This window comes from Erpetoichthys calabaricus, chromosome 12 (genome assembly GCF_900747795.2).
Source record: "Erpetoichthys calabaricus chromosome 12, fErpCal1.3, whole genome shotgun sequence".
NCBI classification, from domain to species: domain Eukaryota; kingdom Metazoa; phylum Chordata; class Cladistia; order Polypteriformes; family Polypteridae; genus Erpetoichthys; species Erpetoichthys calabaricus.
This window is the reverse complement of record NC_041405.2, coordinates 10,982,522-11,001,077: the sequence shown is the minus strand read 5'-3', so window position 1 is coordinate 11,001,077 and position 18,556 is coordinate 10,982,522. Positions and strand designations below refer to the sequence as shown.

General features: G+C 43.1%; 1 long non-coding RNA gene across 1 annotated transcript in view; it reads left to right on the top strand.

Moving 5' to 3' along the window:
• The first annotated feature begins 253 nt into the window (after positions 1-253).
• The window catches only part of LOC127529793 (uncharacterized), an 85,625-nt gene continuing 67,322 nt past the window's right edge, over positions 254-18,556 (top strand). Inside the window, exon 1 of the long non-coding RNA XR_007936412.1 lies at positions 254-363. This is a non-coding gene — a long non-coding RNA (uncharacterized LOC127529793). The remainder of the gene's footprint in view (positions 364-18,556) is intronic.

Sequence of the window (18,556 nt, the reverse complement as noted above, 5' to 3'; positions counted from 1 at the left end):
TCAAGTGCTGAAGCTCTGGTTTGAAACTCATTGGATGTCAAGATAGACACCGGCAGTATAACAGCAGTTGTGCCATTGCTGCCACCCTAGTGCAGCCCAGAGAGACACCCGGGCTGTGAGCAGAAACAAAACACGAAAAGAATCTGCCAGCGTAAAGAAATGTAATTGCTGGTCCTTCCAACAGCCTTTGTTCTCCAGCACTTTGAAATGGACACTGACTGTGAGACACCGGACATGAAGTCTCGTCCCCCTGTACTAACTCAGTGAGACTCTGCTCGAGTCTCACCACAGTCCTAAGAGATAAGGATTTCGGTTGAGAAACTGGACTGGTCAAACTGGAGAGATTCTCAAATAAGTAAACAGGTGCTTGTCAAAGAAAAAAAAAAAACAAAACCCGCCCGTCCATCCTGATTTTAGAAGTGACACAATCTCTCTCTGTGTACCCACAATAGGGCAGCAGAAACTTGAGAAGCGCATTACAGCCTAGGAGACCTGAGCCTCTTAGACTGTGGGAGTCCGGGAGAGGAGGCACGAGTTGCTATGGTGTGAAACATAAAGTATGGGGGGAATAACGGGAGGGAAAATGAGATGATAACAATGCAGGACACCATAGTCGTCAAAGCGAAATACATTCACTGGAGCAACCGGTGAAACAATCACACAGAGGTTTGTGCCACAAACCCCATGAGGACACTTACCTCATATAGATGTGAGCAAATGAGAACCTTTTTCAGTTTTCTGGAAAGATCTTTTGAGAGGTGGAGCTATTGCATGGCTTACTTATACAGCAATACCTCATTCAGAGAACACAACAGGTCTCGAGTGATGAAGGACAACCTGCGCTGGTCGAGAGACCTGAGGAGTTAGCAACGCCCTTCCGATGGAGAGAGCAGTCCAAGATGGTCTGTTATTGAAATAATTCACATTCCATCCACTTCAGGGCTCCATTACAAGTTCTCTGTGTGATATGTCTGTGCGTGCTGTTTGTCTTCACTGGATAAAGAAGACAAGTGTGGAACTCGAGTTGGCATCTGAAGTGGCAGGTGGAGCTGCTGAGGTGGGCAGTTCTCAGTGCAGGGAGTCGGTAACATCTCATGCCACTGAAAGCCTGAAACCACAGCAAAATCTTAGCCTGAACCACAGCAAGGGTGGCGTGAGCCCTTCAGGCTGGAAAAGTTTGGACAAAACTCCTCGAATTGGCCACGGAGCCAAAGGCAAAGCAATTAATAAAAAGAAATGGAAGTTTTCTTCTCTGTCATTTGTCACACTTTTTATTCATTCTTTACATTTTCTATACAGAGCCATTCAGATACAATGAGACAAAGGCAAATGGAATGTGGCATAAGGCAGGGAACAAGCCTGGATGGAACAATCATGGGCCTCATCAGCCGCTTCACTTGTCACGTTCAGCACAGAGTCGGCAGGACTGACGTGTCCTCGAGTGCCAGTCTGTCATCTGTATGGGCAGAAGGAGTTCTGAAATGTGTTAACTGGTGTGTGGTGCACTTCTATCTATCTATCTATCTATCTATCTATCTATCTATCTATCTATCTATCTATCTATCTATCTATCTATCTATCTATCTATCTATCTATCTATCTATCTATCTATCTATCTATCTATCTATCTATTGTGGATGAAAAAGGCACACTGAAAAGCAGACAGATAATATTTTCTAAATTCTCCTGTTTATTAATTTGGAGTCACAGTAAGTAGAGATTCAAAAGAGTATAACTTATTGCCGCAAAGCTCAATTGAACCCTGATCAAAAGCCAGGAGGGGTTTTTTATACTTCAGCATCTCATGATTAATAAGACAGAAAGAACATCCTTATCAAAACAGTAAAGTTAAACAATATGTCTGTTGAGCTAAGCATTATCTGTGTTTTGGAAGCTAAGCACAGGAGAGACGCCTTTGCATAAACTACATGTACAGTTCTGCAGCCCTGTGACCTTGTCCCTGAAACATTCACTCTGAGAAAGGGAAAAACAAGAAACAGCTTACATTTTATTCATCTGGACACTATTTCTCCTGAACCCTGGAATAACATATTTTTGTTAGTTCATAAGCCAAAGCGTCTCTCACTGGCAAGTTACAAAATAGTTATTATAAAGATTCTAATTTACTAAACACACAAAATACATGGTGCTGAGGAGAACATTCTTCTTCTACATTCCCCCCTTTTTGAACCAACAAAGATATGGGTGACCTAGGAGTAACAAGGGAGAGAGTAGGAGAAGGGGAAGGAGTGGAAGGAAAGGAGGAAGAAATGGGAAGCATGCATTCTTCGTGTAACATATAAGCCTTGGCCACGGAGGCAGTGAAATACTGGGACACAAGATATCTAATTAGGGGCACTATACAGCAGGCCACAAGCAACAGAATGATAAAAGCAACGGCCAGTGAAATAAAAACTGACCTGAGCCATCAGCCCCAGGGGCTAGAAATGCCAGAAGTGGTAGCTAATCCATTTGAAAGGGCAGTTAAACCTGTCAAAGTACGGGTGATTGATCCATCGGGAGCCGTATTATTAGGGATGGAAGTGCAGCACGCATCACCAAACATAGTACATACACCCCCCTTTTCAGCAAGGAGCATATCTAATGCTAATCGATTTTGTCAAGTCATAAGAGATGTTCTATCAAGCTGTTCATGTATCCCTTCAACAGCCTCTTTAGTAAAATTCAGGAAACGCTGTTGGTTGTAATATAAGTAATTAATCCAATCTACATTTTTATTTATTGTAACTTGGGGGAAAATAGACTCAAATCCGGCAGCAACTTGATCTCGCGCTTGAAATTTATCAGGGACTCCACAAGGGACACCAATGGAATCAAAGTAAACGCCAGGGCCGTGAAGAGAGAATGTGGAGGGGTGAGCAGAGCGGGGTCGACGACGTCGGCCAGAGCTGCACGACATGGGAGGAGAATTCAAAGGGAGGAGGCGGAAAGGCATAACAAGTTGGGTTAATGTGCATGTGCCAGTCCAAACAGGTGGAAGAATATCAAGTAATTTTAATGTACTGCACATCCACCAAATATCAGCACGCGGAGTGGACTGTGTCAACAGAAAAAGTGATAATGTAAAATTAAATGAGGTGGAGTTAACCTGGAAAGTCTGGGAACAGAAGGAAGAAGGGATATGACCAACATTAGTACCTCGGAAGGGGGAACTATAATTACTAGAGAAGCAGGTATAATTGCCTTCATGAGACTGGAACATCGGGGGAGTCATATGAGGAGTGGGGGGGAAAAGAGGAGAGAAAGTGTAATGCAGTTAGAGTCTTTTGGTGTGGACGGAGAGGTAAAAAGGGCAAGGAGACAAGGAAGACCAACAGGGTCAGAAATATTAGAAAGAGGGAAAGGGACAGTAGCCAAATGTGGCCTGGCCGTAGCACAGGCGTAGCAATCAGATTGATTTACTTGCTTAGCCGAACATAATACCCACTGTAACCAACGGTTCTGATCGCCATAGCCAGTTTCAATTGAAAAAGTGGATGAGAGGGTGGAAATATTCATAATCTTAACAGAAGAAAAGTCTGGACCAGAAGTTGGGGTGACAGGTGTGTGTGCAGGAGAATGAGAGGTGTTAGTAACAGGATTGTCAATCTTAATTAGAAATCTCCCTAAAGGGTCTGTTCCAGATACATATGCCCCTAATATATAGGTTCCTGAGTCATGTAAAGAGGGGTTCTTCAAAATGATGATCAAGGGGTTACAATGGTTGTCAACACATTTATGAGAAGCATGTCCTTTTATGATAGAAAATCGATTTTTCAAACCGTATTTTTGGGCCTCAAAAGGTTGAGAACCCCAGTCCTCAGTTCCAGTGTTAGCAAAAACCCATTGCCAGGTGTCGCAGTTACCTCCCTAATAATACTTCGAAACAGTCATACACACGTATTTGTCAGACCAGGTCCACTGGGCTTGTCGACCAGTCCCACAGTTGATAATAGAGCAGAAATCAACCTGCACTGATGTGGTGATTCCTAACGGGAAAGTCAAGGTGACCAGGGCAGTAGACAAGGGAAAAGAAAGCATAGTAGCACAGCAATCAAGGGTGCCATCTCTTGCAATGTGAGGCATGAATCCAGGCAGGCAATCCTTCCATTTTCACTGCATGTGGTGTGGACAGAAGAACTTGGAACGGTCCTCTCCACCTCGGCTGATGCCAATGTTTCCTCCGAGTGTCACGGACGAGGATCCAAGTGCCTAAGGGAATCGGCGTGTCTTTAGATGGAAGATTAGTCCTCCAGGCCTGGTTAACCTGCTCGTGGACTTCTTTCAGAGAAGCTCGGAGACCTGTAAGACAAGAGAGAAGATCATTGTCCACAGTATGCAAGTTAACATTTCGCATAACCATGCTCACAGGCATGGGTGTCCGGTCAGAATTTCAAACGGCGACAGTCCTAATAGCCGGTGTGTTCTTGCCCTCAATCTCATTAAGGCCAGAGGCAAAGCGTCCGGCCAGGATAAATTTGTGTGCTCACAGATTTTGGCTAATTTAGATTTTAGGGTGCCATTATCAGTTTGTAATTTCTGTGGTATGCCCCACCTAGGAATAATTTCTTTGATTAAAGCTTTGGCTACAGTTTTAGCATCAGCGTGTTTAGAAGGAAAAAGTTCTACCCATCGGGAGAACACATCAACAATTACTAGACAATAACGGTAACCTTTAGATGGAGTTAGTTCAATGAAATCCATTTGGAGGTGTTCAAACGGACCCATTGGATTAGGTGTAACGGCGGGACTTACCTGGACTTACGTGGGTGCCCTTTCCTACATTAGACTTTTGACATAATGCACAGCATCTGCAGAACTGCTCTGCATATGTAGAAAAGCCTGCAGCTTCCCAGTGTTTTTCAACATCCTGAATCATGGTGTCCCTTCCAGCATGGTCTAGACCATGAGCGATTTTTGCCATACCTGGGAAAGAAGCCTTTGGGAGGAAAGGTTTGTTAGTTTGCCTATGGGTCCAGACTCCATCAGAGAGGGACCCTTCTTTGGACCATTTTCTTTTTTCTCTGTCCGTGGCTGCACTCTGTAAAGAAACAAGTTGATTATCAGGGTCCTGGTTATTTCTCTGTTGGAATAAAGAGATTGGTGTGTTATTTTATGCAGCCTGTTTAGCAAAGTGATCAGCTAATTCGTTTCCTTTGCTGACAGGATCTTGTTTTCCTATGTGAGCTTGACATTTAACGATCGCTAACGTTGATGGTTTAGTTATAGCTATTAAGAGGGATTCAATCAGTTTTTGATGTTGGATCGGTTCGCCAGCGCTGGTCTTAAATCCTCTTAATTTCCATAAGGCTCCATGATCATGGCAGACTCCAAAAGCATATCTGGAATCCGTATAAATTGTTATAATTTCCCTTCGGACAACTGACATGCTCAGGTGATAGCTATCAATTCAGCTGCCTGCGCGCTTAAATTTGATGAAATTTGGTTTGCTTCCAGCAGGTGGCCACCTTTCACTACTGCATAGCTGGTCGAGGGTGTTCCATTTTCCAATCGCAAAGAACATCCGTCCACAAAAATTAATTCTCCAATATCTAACGGTGTTTCGTGTAGGTCTGGTCTAGGCTTTACAACTTTAGCTATTTCATCATGACAGTCATGTGGCTCTCCGTCTTCTTCAGTTGGAAGAAGAGTGGCTGGATTTAAGGTAGAGCATCTTTCAACAGTGACATTGGACAAAGTATAGAGTACATTTTGATAGTGTATTGCTCTTGCAGTTGTGAGATGTGAGGTTTTAGCCTGTACTAAAATAGAATGAACGGTGTGAGGTACCTTTACTGTTAGGGGGCTCATGAGCACTTTGTTTGTCTGTATGTGGTTGCGTTAAAACTGCATTCATTAATCCCCCCTTTTTCGTCCACGAACACAGTGAATGGACGAGAATATAGTCAGTGAGAGTAATGCATTTTTATTATTATTTATTTATTTATTTATTTTTTTTTTTTTTTTAATCACATAGAGCCTTGTCAGCCTGCTATATCACTACATGCAGCCAGATCGCAGTGTTAGCTAGATTTTGTAAAGGCTGTGCTCCTCCTGAAAAACTTACAATCAAACAACTTCTCAGGCCGCAAGCTGGTACTACTTTTAAATTAGGAATTCATCTCACCGTGGTGCCATACATGCTAGCCTCCAGATCATGGAAAAGTCCGAGGCAGAACCGGGTCAGCGACAACAAGGAAACACTAATTTCCGTGGCGACCCAAGTGCCAACTGTAAACAAAGATAATCCATTTCGGGAAACACACAGCACAACTCCACAACAAGAAAACATTCCCACCAAAAGCTATGCAGCCACAGAGAAATATGCTGACTTAACCTGTTGTTTTGTGACCGGTCTTGGAAGGTTTTGAATGATGGTTAAACGGCCGCTAGAGAGAGCTCTTGTATTGCAAGAAATGTCATGACCTAAATATTTAACGATAGCTTGAAGTAACTGCAGTTTTTTTTTTTTTCTTCGACACTTTTTTATGGCCATTTTCACCTAAAAAGAATAGCAATTTTTCTGAGTGTCATGTGCACTTGTTGTTTATTTATTTTTCTTTTCTTTTTTCTTATCTATATACTGTATCAATTTATTATCTTTTTCTGGCCAAAACCATAAACACAAGGGGCTTCAGTATATCCCTGAGGCATGACGGTCCAGGTCCATCGGCGGTTTTGAAAGGTAAAAGCAAACCAGGATTGAGAATCAGGGTGCACGGGAAATGGAAAAGAAAGCGTTAGCAAGGTCAATAACAGAGAAGTACCGGGCGGACGGGGGTATCATGGAAAGAATAGTGGATGGATTAGGAACAATAGGTGTTCTAGGAAAAAAACCGCAGAGTTAACTTGTCATAGGACCCGTCAGCCTTTTTTACAGGAAAAAATGGGGGAGTTGACTGGAGAGTATGTAATTGGAATAATCGCTCCTCGCCTCACGAGATCAGAATGTACGGCGACGATGCCAGCCTCTGCCTCTGGAGACAGAGGATCCTGGACACGGTACGGGCGGAAGGAAGATTTTGAGAAAATCACCAGTGGCTCAGTGTGCTATCCTTCCATAATCAATTTTTCCCTTGGGACCACAGTGCTAAGGAAACATGGGGAACCGAATCTCCTAAACAGAAAACGCTTTGTGAATATGTGAGGTGCACTGAAGCAACTGCTTTAGTAGACAACAAAAATACATGGAATGTGCAAAGTTTCAGGGCATGTGCTGGAGGAAAGAAAAGATTCTAACCAAGGTGTGTCCACTTCAGTAGGGAAAATACTGGGCAGTACAAGGCAGGGTGTCCGGGACTTGTAAGTGAGGAAAATAGGCATGAGGGGAAAGAATGAAGGGCTTTCAAGAGGAAGGTGTGCGGGGAGATGTTCAGGGTCCAGGCTGTAAAAGAGGGCTTGGGGTGTGAAGTGTGGCACAGGAGCTTAGGAATGGAGCAGCAAAAATTATTGTTCAGTTAAAGAAAATTGAGACTGACAATTTAAGTCATAAGATCCCATCCAAGCAGTTTCACAGGGCACAAATGATTTAACAGAAAGGAACGAGTCAATAATGAAACTGTTAATGCTGAGCTGTAATTGCACAGAAACCTCCTTCAGCGCATGGCTCCTGTGTCCATTTCAAAGGCAGTTTCTTTGCCATTAAAGTCAATAAAAGATCAGTTTCAGCATGACGAGTAAGCAAAGGAAACTGGAAAAAGTGGCTTGGGTCCCTGATATTTCTTAGGACCAAGGAATGTCATTAGGCTCAGGGAGAGGGGGTGACGGAGGCGCTTGTGTGGGCAGTTGCGTCTGAAATGTCCAAGTTCACCGCAGCAGCGGCAGGCATATGACGCTGGCGTCTGCTCCGAAGGGTTAGGCATCTGAGCAAAAGGATTTTTAGGGTTTGATAAATGGAACCCGCATCCTCTTCCGTGCCCTCGCCCTCGACCTCCAAAGAATTTTCCACGTCCTCTCCCCCTAGCCAGGTCAGTTCTTCCAGTATAGTAATTTATTTGTGCAGCCAAAAGTTTGGTCTGTGTCTCTGACTCTTTTAATTTAGTCTGACTGTCAGCATGCTCTGCATGATGCTTGTCTTCCTCGAACGTTGCGGTCTTCCAACCTTTTTGCAGGACGTGCAGACTTTGCTTTGAATGGCACTTCTCAGTCCTGAGATGAAAGGAGGCACTGCAGCATGAGTTCTATCGTTTGTATTGTCTAGCCCAGAGTGATTAGCCATCAGATCTTGCAATCGGTGAGCCGGCTGAAATTAGTGACCAGTTTGTGCCCTTTTTTATATTTTTTCTGCCAGGGCTCCTTTCAAAGGCTCTCACTGGGCGAGGAAAGGACCTCCATTCCAACGCCAAGGGACACCGTTATGATCACCGTGATTTACAGTTGCCCATGCGGTGCTCAGCTGTCGACGGAGCACCTGTGTCCACTGTGCAGCATTTGTTTCATACATGTTATCCAGCTGCTGTAACGGCTCCACAAATTGCAGTCCACCGACTGCTCATGCGCTGGGAGACAGATGACTCTTTTAATTTCTGCCATTGCAACCCAGTAGCACCTTGTGAATGATCTGAATTATCTTCCTCAGGGTCAATATGTGAGGATGGGTCATAATGATATTGTTCATCGTAAAAACCTGCTCCAGACGGTTCGTCTGTTAACAGGGGTGTTGTTGGAGAAGAGGGTGCAGGAGGTGGAAGCGGGGGAGTTTTGGTAAGGAGGGGGTGGACAGATTACGGGGTATAGGGGGTCTTTCTTTTCGGTCTGCTTTCTTTTACTTTCAGGCTTGGGCGCTGTCTCTATCTTCATTTTCTGCAACGCTAGCAATAATTCTTCCTTGTCTTTTTTGTGTTTTGACTTCAGCAGCCAGCAGGTTGTTACGCCTCTGCTTATTCCACTTCTTATATGCCTTTTAAAATCCAACCCAGTCTGCTTCTCTATTAACTGTTTAGGGGACCCGCCTTTCAATCCCGACGGTGTACTAGGAGCCTGGTGATTCTCTGAAAATAATCCTTCTAACATTAAGTTTTGAGGACCCTGGGGGACCTGTTTGACTGGCGTGCCATTATAATTTCCCATAGTAAGCGGCAGGCCTTCAACAGAGAGCAACTCAATCCCCGATTATTTCTCGTCCCACTTGTCGTCCCCGGAATCAACCAGTCGACAAGTGGAAAATCAACCTCCCCTCTTCCAAATTTCACACGTACTCTAACTGCCCCTTTCACCCCTATTCCTCTTAATATAGGAACGTGCCACTCGGTCCTTTCTACTTGAATTCTTAAGGGATGACTTACTAGCATTCACACTGTGCCGTCACTCTCTATGAATCCCTAAAACCCTTCTAGGTCGATACGGTATGATTCTCTATTCTTTCAGCATGCTTTTATTTTTTATTCTCTTTTATTATTATTTTCTTTTTTCTTTTCCCCGTATACTTCTATTTCTTCCAGCACACCAGTCAAACCAACGGGAATCCCCCGAATCTACTCACCGCGACTCCTTCTGCCTGCCTGGAAAAATCCCATCCAGTTGCTTTTCGTTTCGGTCAGGAGGAGGTCAGCGACTCCCCATGCAGGAAAACGCCCGAGGTAGGCCAGTCCTAACTTTTACCGGAGCTGGTCCTCGATCCGCGGAAATCGGTCCACTTGGACGAACCCACCCAGGGAGTTGTCTGCCCGTCTCCTGCCCCACGTTCGGGCGCCAAAAACTGTGGACGAAAAAGGCACACTGAAAAGCAGACAGATAATATTTTCTAAATTCTCCTGTTTATTAATTTGGAGTCACAGTAAGTAGAGATTCAAAAGAGTATAACTTATTGCCGCAAAGCTCAATTGAACCCTGATCAAAAGCCAGGAGGGGTTTTTTATACTTCAGCATCTCATGATTAATAAGACAGAAAGAACATCCTTATCAAAACAGTAAAGTTAAACAATATGTCTGTTGAGCTAAGTATTATCTGTGTTTTGGAAGCTAAGCACAGGAGAGACGCCTTTGCATAAACTACATGTACAGTTCTGCAGCCTTGTGACCTTGTCCCTGAAACATTCACTCTGAGAAAGGGAAAAACAAGAAACAGCTTACATTTTATTCATCTGGACACTATTTCTCCTGAACCCTGGAATAACATATTTTTGTTAGTTCATAAGCCAAAGCGTCTCTCACTGGCAAGTTACAAAATAGTTATTAAAAAGATTCTAATTTACTAAACACACAAAATACATGGTGCTGAGGAGAACATTCTTCTTCTACACTATCTATCTATCTATCTATCTATCTATCTATCTATCTATCTATCTATCTATCTATCTATCTATCTATCTATCTATCTATCATATAGTGCCTTTCACATATCTATCTATCTATCTATCTATCTATCTATCTATCTATCTATCTATCTATCTATCTATCTATCTATCTATCTATCTATCTATCATATAGTGCCTTTCACATATCTATCTATCTATCTATCTATCTATCTATCTATCTATCTATCTATCTATCATATAGTGCCTTTCACATATCTATCTATCTATCTATCTATCTATCTATCTATCTATCTATCTATCTATCTATCTATCTATCTATCTATCTATCTATCAGATGGTAGCTTTTGCTCTTTCTATTCAATTTGATATTAATCTAAAATGCCACCTTAACAGAACTGCAATTCTTTTCTCAACCTTCACTCTCCACAATATGCTCCTCCCACCTGCCGGTCAGATGCCTTCCCACTGCCACTTTCCTAAACCACGCCCAGCTTGCTTATTCGGCTCCTCCCTACGCTCTTCTCCAGCTGGTTCAGTTGCTCATTCTTGTTCGTCAGTCATAGGATTCGCGTTGTCTCCTTATGTGCCTCTGACAATGACTATTCTGGCCAGGTTAAGGGGTTGTTGTGACTTCCGGTTTTCCTGGAGTCATCCTCTTGTTGTCTTTTAGATAGATTTATGTATGAACTGCGAGTGCATATGAGGCCCACTTACAATCTTAACTTTCAAAGATAAGGATCAGATGATGTGTTACATATCCCACCAACTCAAACAGGAGAGAGGAGAAAATAGAGACCATATAGGCATCATGAGGAGACTAGCTGGATGGAAATGTGTACCTAAAAGAGAATATGTTTAGGGATAGGGTGAGCATGACATGATATTATGGGGGGCTTAGACCACCTAAATGATGCCTTGGAGTCAGGCCTGGTGGTACATATCACCCCAGCTCAAATAGGACGTAACACAGACCATGTGGAGACTGGGAGTATGGAATTTACAATGTGTTACAAAACCTCAGCTCCACTTTAAAAGGAGACTTGTGACTTTTAAATGACAGTTGTGGCCTTAAGTGACTTGTGGCTTTAAAACGGGAGTTGTGGCCTTAAAATGAGTGTTGTGGCATTGAAATGAGAAATCGTGCCCTGAAGTGAGTTGTGACTTTTAAAATGGGAATTTTGGCATTCAAATGTAGGATTGCGATTATAAAATGAACGGCTGTGGCTGTAGAAGGGAAGTTGTGGCCCTAAAACTGGAGTACTGGTCTTATGTGAGTTGTGGAGTTAAAATGGGACTTTTGGCGCTAAAAAGGTAGCTGTGGTATTACAGTGGTAGTTTTGGACTTGTGGTTATTAGAGTTGGGGTATGGGAGTTGTGATAAGACACTTATGGTATGGGAGTTGTGGGAGTTGTGGTATGGGAGTTGTGATATAAGAGTTGCCGTATGACACTTATGGTATTGGACTTGTGGTATGAGAGTTGTGGAATTTGAGTTGTGGTATAGCACTTGTGGTGTGGGAGTTGTGGGAGTTGTGGTATGGAAGTTCAGATAGGAGAGTTGTGGAATGAGAGTTGTTTTATAACACTTTCTGTATGAAACTTGTGGTATGGGATTTGTAGTATGGGAGTTATGGGAGTTGTGGTATGGGAGTTTTGATAGGAGAGTTGTGGAATTGGAGTTGTGGTATGAGAGATGTGGTACGGGAGTTGTAGTTTTGGAATTGTTGCATGTGACATATGTTAAGGGTCTTATGGTAATGGACTTGTGGTATGGCACTTGCAGTATGAGAGTTGTCATGTTGAAATGAGAACAAGGTGTCTTAAATGAGCATCTCAACTCTGAGAGGGCCTTGTGCTGTCTTAACCAGGGCCTGCTTAATTCAGGGTCCCCAAGGTACAATGCCCATGACTATAGCTGTAGAGGCAGTATGCCTTATTTATTTATTTATTTATTTATTTATTTATTTATTTATTTATTTATTTATTTATTTATACACCACACATCAGGAGAAGGTTTTATCTGTCGAATTGTTTTTTTGCTCCATTAAGTTTTCAGTTCTGTGTGGACTGTCTGAGAGTTCCTCTTAGATAGATAGATAGATAGATAGATAGATAGATAGATAGATAGATAGATAGATAGATAGATAGATAGATAGATAGATAGGAATTGGCATTGTGCCCTGGGGGCCCTGAATCCCACTTAAGACAGAACAGATTTGCTGAGCTTCATTTTAGTGCCCCTTGCAGGCAACTCTAACTTCACGGTGACTGTGAGCGCACAGGGCGACACACAATAAGAATTGAAGAGCAGAAGGCATAATAAAAAATAAACTGAACAGCTCAAGAAATGAGGGCAGCAGAAACCGAAGAATGGCTGTCCATACAATACCTCCGCACTACAACCGGCTGAGAGATCGCAGACACCTCTCTGGTGGTTGCAGCCAAAGAGTCAGCATCTCCGGTCTTCTCGAATGATCTTTACAGGACAGCTGACTTACAAAGCAGAGCTACGGTATTTGTGAATGAGGCGACACGTTTTTGTTCGAGGTGTTGGCGTCTCTGGTGACAGGTGGATCTCCAGACGTGTTCATTTGTGATTTCAGAGAGTCGGAGCCACCGAGTGCCTAACAGAGGACGAAACCGACATGAAACTCAGTGCTAGAAACACAGCCAGGACAACGTGCGCCTATCAGGCTGGAAACGTTCGAACGAAACGCTTCGGATTGTCAGCGGAGCCAAAGACAAACCAGTAAATAAAAAAAAAATAGCAAGGAATTTGGGCAGCTTTCTACTGGGTTATTTTTCTCTCTTTTTTCTTTTACTTTTTTATTTCTTGCATTTTCTATACGTAGTGATTTTGACACAGTGGGACAAAGGTAAGTGGAAAGTGGCCGAAGGCAGGGACCAACCCTGGACGGGACAGTCGCAGTCCTCATCTGCCGCTTTAGTTGTCAAGCGAAGCGCAGAGACCTCAGGACTGGAGTGCCCACTGGCACCAGTCTGCCATCTGTACGGGGGAAGGGTGCTCTAAAGTGTGTTAACTGGTGTGAGCTGCACTTAAATATATCTGTCTGTCTATCTATGTGATCGTAGCTTTTTTTCTCGATTAATGAAAGCAAACATTCTGATCAAATCCTTTTTTAATTTAAAATGCCATCTTAAAGGAACTGCAGGTCTGTCTTCCCGCAGAACTCCACACACCGCGCGCTCCTCCCACCTGCCTGTCAATTACGGTCCCGCAGCCACTCCTGATAAGCCACACCCATCTTGATTGCTCAGCTCCTCCCTCCGCTCTTCTCCCGCTGATTCACCTGCTCAGTCTTGTTCGTCAGTCTTAGGGTTCACATCGTCCCTTTATGGACCATAGTACGATGTGCTACACAACCTCGGCTCCAGACCAAAGTGGGTAGGGGGTGTCTGAAACAGTAGGGTGGGCATGATGTGACAGTATATGAACACTCCAACAAGTAAATACGGCAGCATGGTAAGGGGAATTTGATATTAAATGTGGGAGCGCTTAGCGTGACTAAACGAGCCCCTAAATAGCACAGAAGCCGATAGGGTACCATAAGAAGACCTGAAGGTAAACATTTGTTATGCTGTACAGAACATTAGTTACAGAACAAAATGGGAAAGGTGGCGTTTGACTTGGATATGGTGTGAAAATAAGTAAATAAATCAGCAAGCTGCATTGCACAGCCCAACGCACACCTTCACCAGTTACATCAGGTCATTGAAATGGGCTCTGACTCCTGTCTCCGACCTACGCATTCACGTGAATTTTGGGGCTCCTATAGTGACGTGTTTTAAATGAGCTCACCAACTCTGAGCTGCCCCGTGTTCTCTCTTAAGCAGGCACCTTGCTGTCTTCAGTGCCCCCGGGGAAAAATACCCATCCCAACAGCATCAGACGTGGCCCACGTTTTTGTTTTTTTCCAAGCACAACAGGAGAAGGTTTTAGATCTGTCGATTTGGGTTTATGTTCTGTTTGGTTTTTGGTTCTGTATGGTTCAGGTGAAAGAGTGGACTGTCTGAAAATCCTTCAATAGATAGATGTGAAAGGCACTATAAAATAGATAGATAGATAGATAGATAGATAGATAGATAGATAGATAGATAGATAGATAGATAGATAGATATGAAAGGCACTATATAACTGATATACGTAGAAGTGAAAACAACTATATAATAGATAGATAGATAGATAGATAGATAGATAGATAGATAGATAGATAGATAGATAGATAGATAGATAGATAGGCACTATATAATAGATAGATATGAAAGGCACTATATAATAGATAGATAGTGTAGTTGGCAAGATTACATAGATAGATAGATAGATAGATAGATAGATAGATAGATAGATAGATAGATAGATAGATAGATAGATAGATAGATGTGAAAGGCATTATATAAGAGATTGATAGGTAGATCATTTTTAATTTTAAATATACCCTTATTAAAATTTAGTACATAATTGCAGTGAAATTAACAGTCAAAATTCAACAACATTTAAAAATAAGAAAGTACGCCTAACAGCTCAAGAAATGATGGGAGCTGAGTCTGAAGAATCCCCAGACAGAGTCTGTTCCCTGGCACATGAGCTCATTGAGGTGGGCACTGACTGCAGGGCAACCCGGCTTGCCTGCTGCGCTCATAGAGACCACATGTGTCTGGAGTGATGAATGAAGACCTGTGAATGAAGACCTGAGGAGTCGACACTCAATTCTGTTACTGAGATAATAAACAGGCCGTCTATTTCAGGGCTCCATTACAAGTCCTTAACTGTCTTAAAGAAATAAAAGCAACTGAGAAAATCTGTAACGTGAAATGCTGCCACCCAGTGGTGAGAGGACAGAGAGCCCCTCGGTTGACCTTTTTTACAGGCTGCTTTTCATGAGCCAGCAGCAGTCAATAACAGTGTTAATATATTTGTCATAACTGCCATTATGCACACTGGCAAAAATGTTCTATGCCCATAACATGGCATTGGTGCCAGAACCACTAATTTAGGATGAGCAGTTATTTTTGAAATTCACTCCCCCCTGAAGTAGTACAGGCAGTGGTTGAAGTAGGAAACAGTAGAGGTGGCACTTAAGTAGCATTTGTCACACATGTTTGCTTGATGAGTTTCCTACACAAACTTATTTTAAAGGGTGTGCTTTGGCGTTCAGTTACTGACCCATTTTCTGCTTAACAGTAAATGATCCTTATAAACACTGTAGTGGTGGGCACAAAAGGCATTAGTGGGCATTTTTTTGGAGGTACATTGTGGGACTCCCAGTCTATAATACCCACCAGTCGCCTTAAAACTCAATCTCATAGTTGTAACACATGACATTTTGTAAAGCAGTAAGCCTATCACCACACCACCATAACTGGATGAATGAAGATCAGAGGAAGATGAGTCGGGTGTCAAGTCAAGTCAAGTGGCTTTGTTGTCATACCATTGTGGTGGATGTTGCAGAGGGTGTCCTGGTCGGGATGGGGCAAGGTTCCTTACCTGGACAGGAGGCCAGCCCTTTAATGGCTAATAAACAGGGCGAAGATTGCCCTGCCTCAGCTAGAAGACAGGCAGAAGATGGCAGTGTGGCAGTGGGTACACTGGTATCCCGGCAGTTGGACAAAAGAACATGGACTACATGTTCCTCCACCACCCAAAATGGCAGCCTCCCTCGCTGATGCTCCCTGTGCTGACACCTGTAAGGCACCTTGATAACTGTAGTTCCATTGGGCAGCCATCTTAGGTCCTGTAGGTGCAGCCAGGGGGCACTGCAGGAATTCATCATCCCTACTTTAAGGCACTTCAATTGACCCAGAAATGCTTCCAACGGACTCTACCCCAGCACTAGAAGTACTCTCAGGTTCAACTTAAAAGAAGCCGCTCGACCACATCCTGGCAAGTTGGAGTCGGGTAGTAGAAGGACAAAGCTCAGCTGGAAGAGTGGAAGGAGAGATTAAAAAGAGAAGAATGGGAATTATATGGGCTTGTGCTTATTAAAGAAGCATTTTTGTAAGGTACTTTATATAATAAAACATAAATTTCAGCCCAGGACTTCTGCAGGTTTGGGGTGTTTCAGTGCCCCCTAGTGGTCACACCATCCATACACTATTGTAAGAGCCATTTTCCTTGTTCTGTAAGATTCATGAATGTTTATTAGATGACAATGCATAAACTATGGAAGGTTCCTATAACCCCCGTGAATAGAATCGTTTTGGTATGTTCTTGCCATTTCTAACAGCTTGGAGTAAACATTATTCTTCAGTTAGTGTCAGCCTTTCCTTGTATAAGGTGTAGAGGCATACGGTTTTTAACCGTGATCGCACGTCACCGTGCCTGTGCACTTGCCTATGTGCCAACATGCTTACGAGCCTTTAGAGTGCGTGAAGTAAATATGCACTTAACAGCACTTAATTTATGTGTTGTGCCATACGTAAAGCGTACAGAAGAAGAAGCTAAGAACCTTTAAGTAGGAAAGAAGAAATTAAGAACCTTTAAGTATAAAAATACTAAAGTCTTTCAAGAAAATCTAAGTTTATAGAAGATTCATTTTTCCCTTTTTTTTTTTTGCCTTTTATTCTATGTGTGTAACTATTTTTTCTTTTATTCTTGTTTGGATTATTCACTTTTAACTTTCACTAAAAAACCTTTAAAATGAACTCTTGGACTCTGTGAATTCTTTTGACATGCGTCTTACCCGTGCCTGATGACACCTTATATTTTTGCAGCTACAACTATATTGCAGCATACAGTGGCATGGAAATACAGGACCACTCTGCAACAAACACAGGATGAGTGCAAGGCAGGAAAAGAAGACAATACTATACTATAAATAAATAAATTAATAAATAAATAAATAGATAAATATAGTGGAACCTCGGTTCACGACCATAATTCATTCCAAACCTCTGGTCGTAAACCGAATTGGTCATGAACCGAAGCAATTTCCCCCACAGGATTGTATGTAAATACAATTAATCCATTCCAGACCGTACAAACTGTATGTAAATATATTTTTTAAAATATTTTTAAGCACAAATATAGTTAATTACACCATAGAATGCACAGTGTAATAGTAAACTAATGTAAAAACATTGAATAACACTGACAAACACCCAGGCTCCCTGCTCAGCTGCACGTACAGGCTCGCTCTCCGCTGCACGCGCTCTCTCTCTCTCTCTCTCTCTCTCTCTCTCTCTCTCCAGCACGCGAGCCTGCCTGCTCTCTCTCTCTCTCTCTCTCTCTCTCTCTCTCTCTCTCTCTCTCTCTCTCTCTCTCTCTCTCTCTCTCTCTCTCTCTTCTCTCTCTCTCTCTCTCCTCTCTCTCTCTCTCTCTCTCTCTCTCCCCAGCACGCGCGCCTGCCTGCTCTCTCTCTCTCTCTCTCTCTCTCTCTCTCTCTCTCTCATCAGCACACGAGCCTGCCTGCTCTCTCTCTCTCTCTCTCTCTCTTCTCTCTCTCTCTCTCTCATCAGCACACGAGCCTGCCTGCTCTCTCTCTCTCTCTCTCTCTTCTCTCTCTCTCTCTCTCTCTCTCTAGCACGTGATCCTGCCTGCTCTCTCTCTCTCTTACATTGCAGCAATTCAGCAGTTCACGTCTGACCGAGAACAATGCAACATGTGCGGAAATCATCAGCGCGCACAAACTAAAAAGGAAACTGGCTTGTTCGTATACCGAGTGTGTGGTCATGAACCGAGGCAAAAGTTTGGCGAACTTTTTGGTCGTAAACCGAGTTGTACGTGTACCAAGGCGTTCATGAACCGAGGTTCCACTGTACTAGGTAAGTACATAGAGAGTGATCATTTAAAATAGATAGTAATAACTAAATAATAATAACTAATAACAAAATCCAGCCATAGTAACAAATATATGGCACATAAATACGTGACTAGGAGCAGATCTGAGGATGGGGGGCAGTCCGGACAGCCGAGGGGTAGAAGCTGCTGTAGTACCTGGCAGAACTGGTTCAGAACTTTCTACCAGGTGGAAGTGGGACGAGCAGACCATGGGAGGTGTAGTAGTGGTCCGTCATAAAGCTGTAGGCTTTAATGATACAACACTTTGTAAAGATGTCTGAAATAGTGGGCATTGAGGACCCAAGGACCTTCTCAGCAGCATGTGCTGGCCATTGTAGGACCTTACGGTCAGAGACACCACAGTTCCCAAACCAGATGGTGATGCAGTTTGTCAGAACGCTCTCCATGGTTCCCCCTGTAAAATAAAACTATAGGATCATGATCTTCCATGTTGGTCCATAAACAAGAGTCCAGGGCAGCCTGAATGAGGTACCACCGCTGT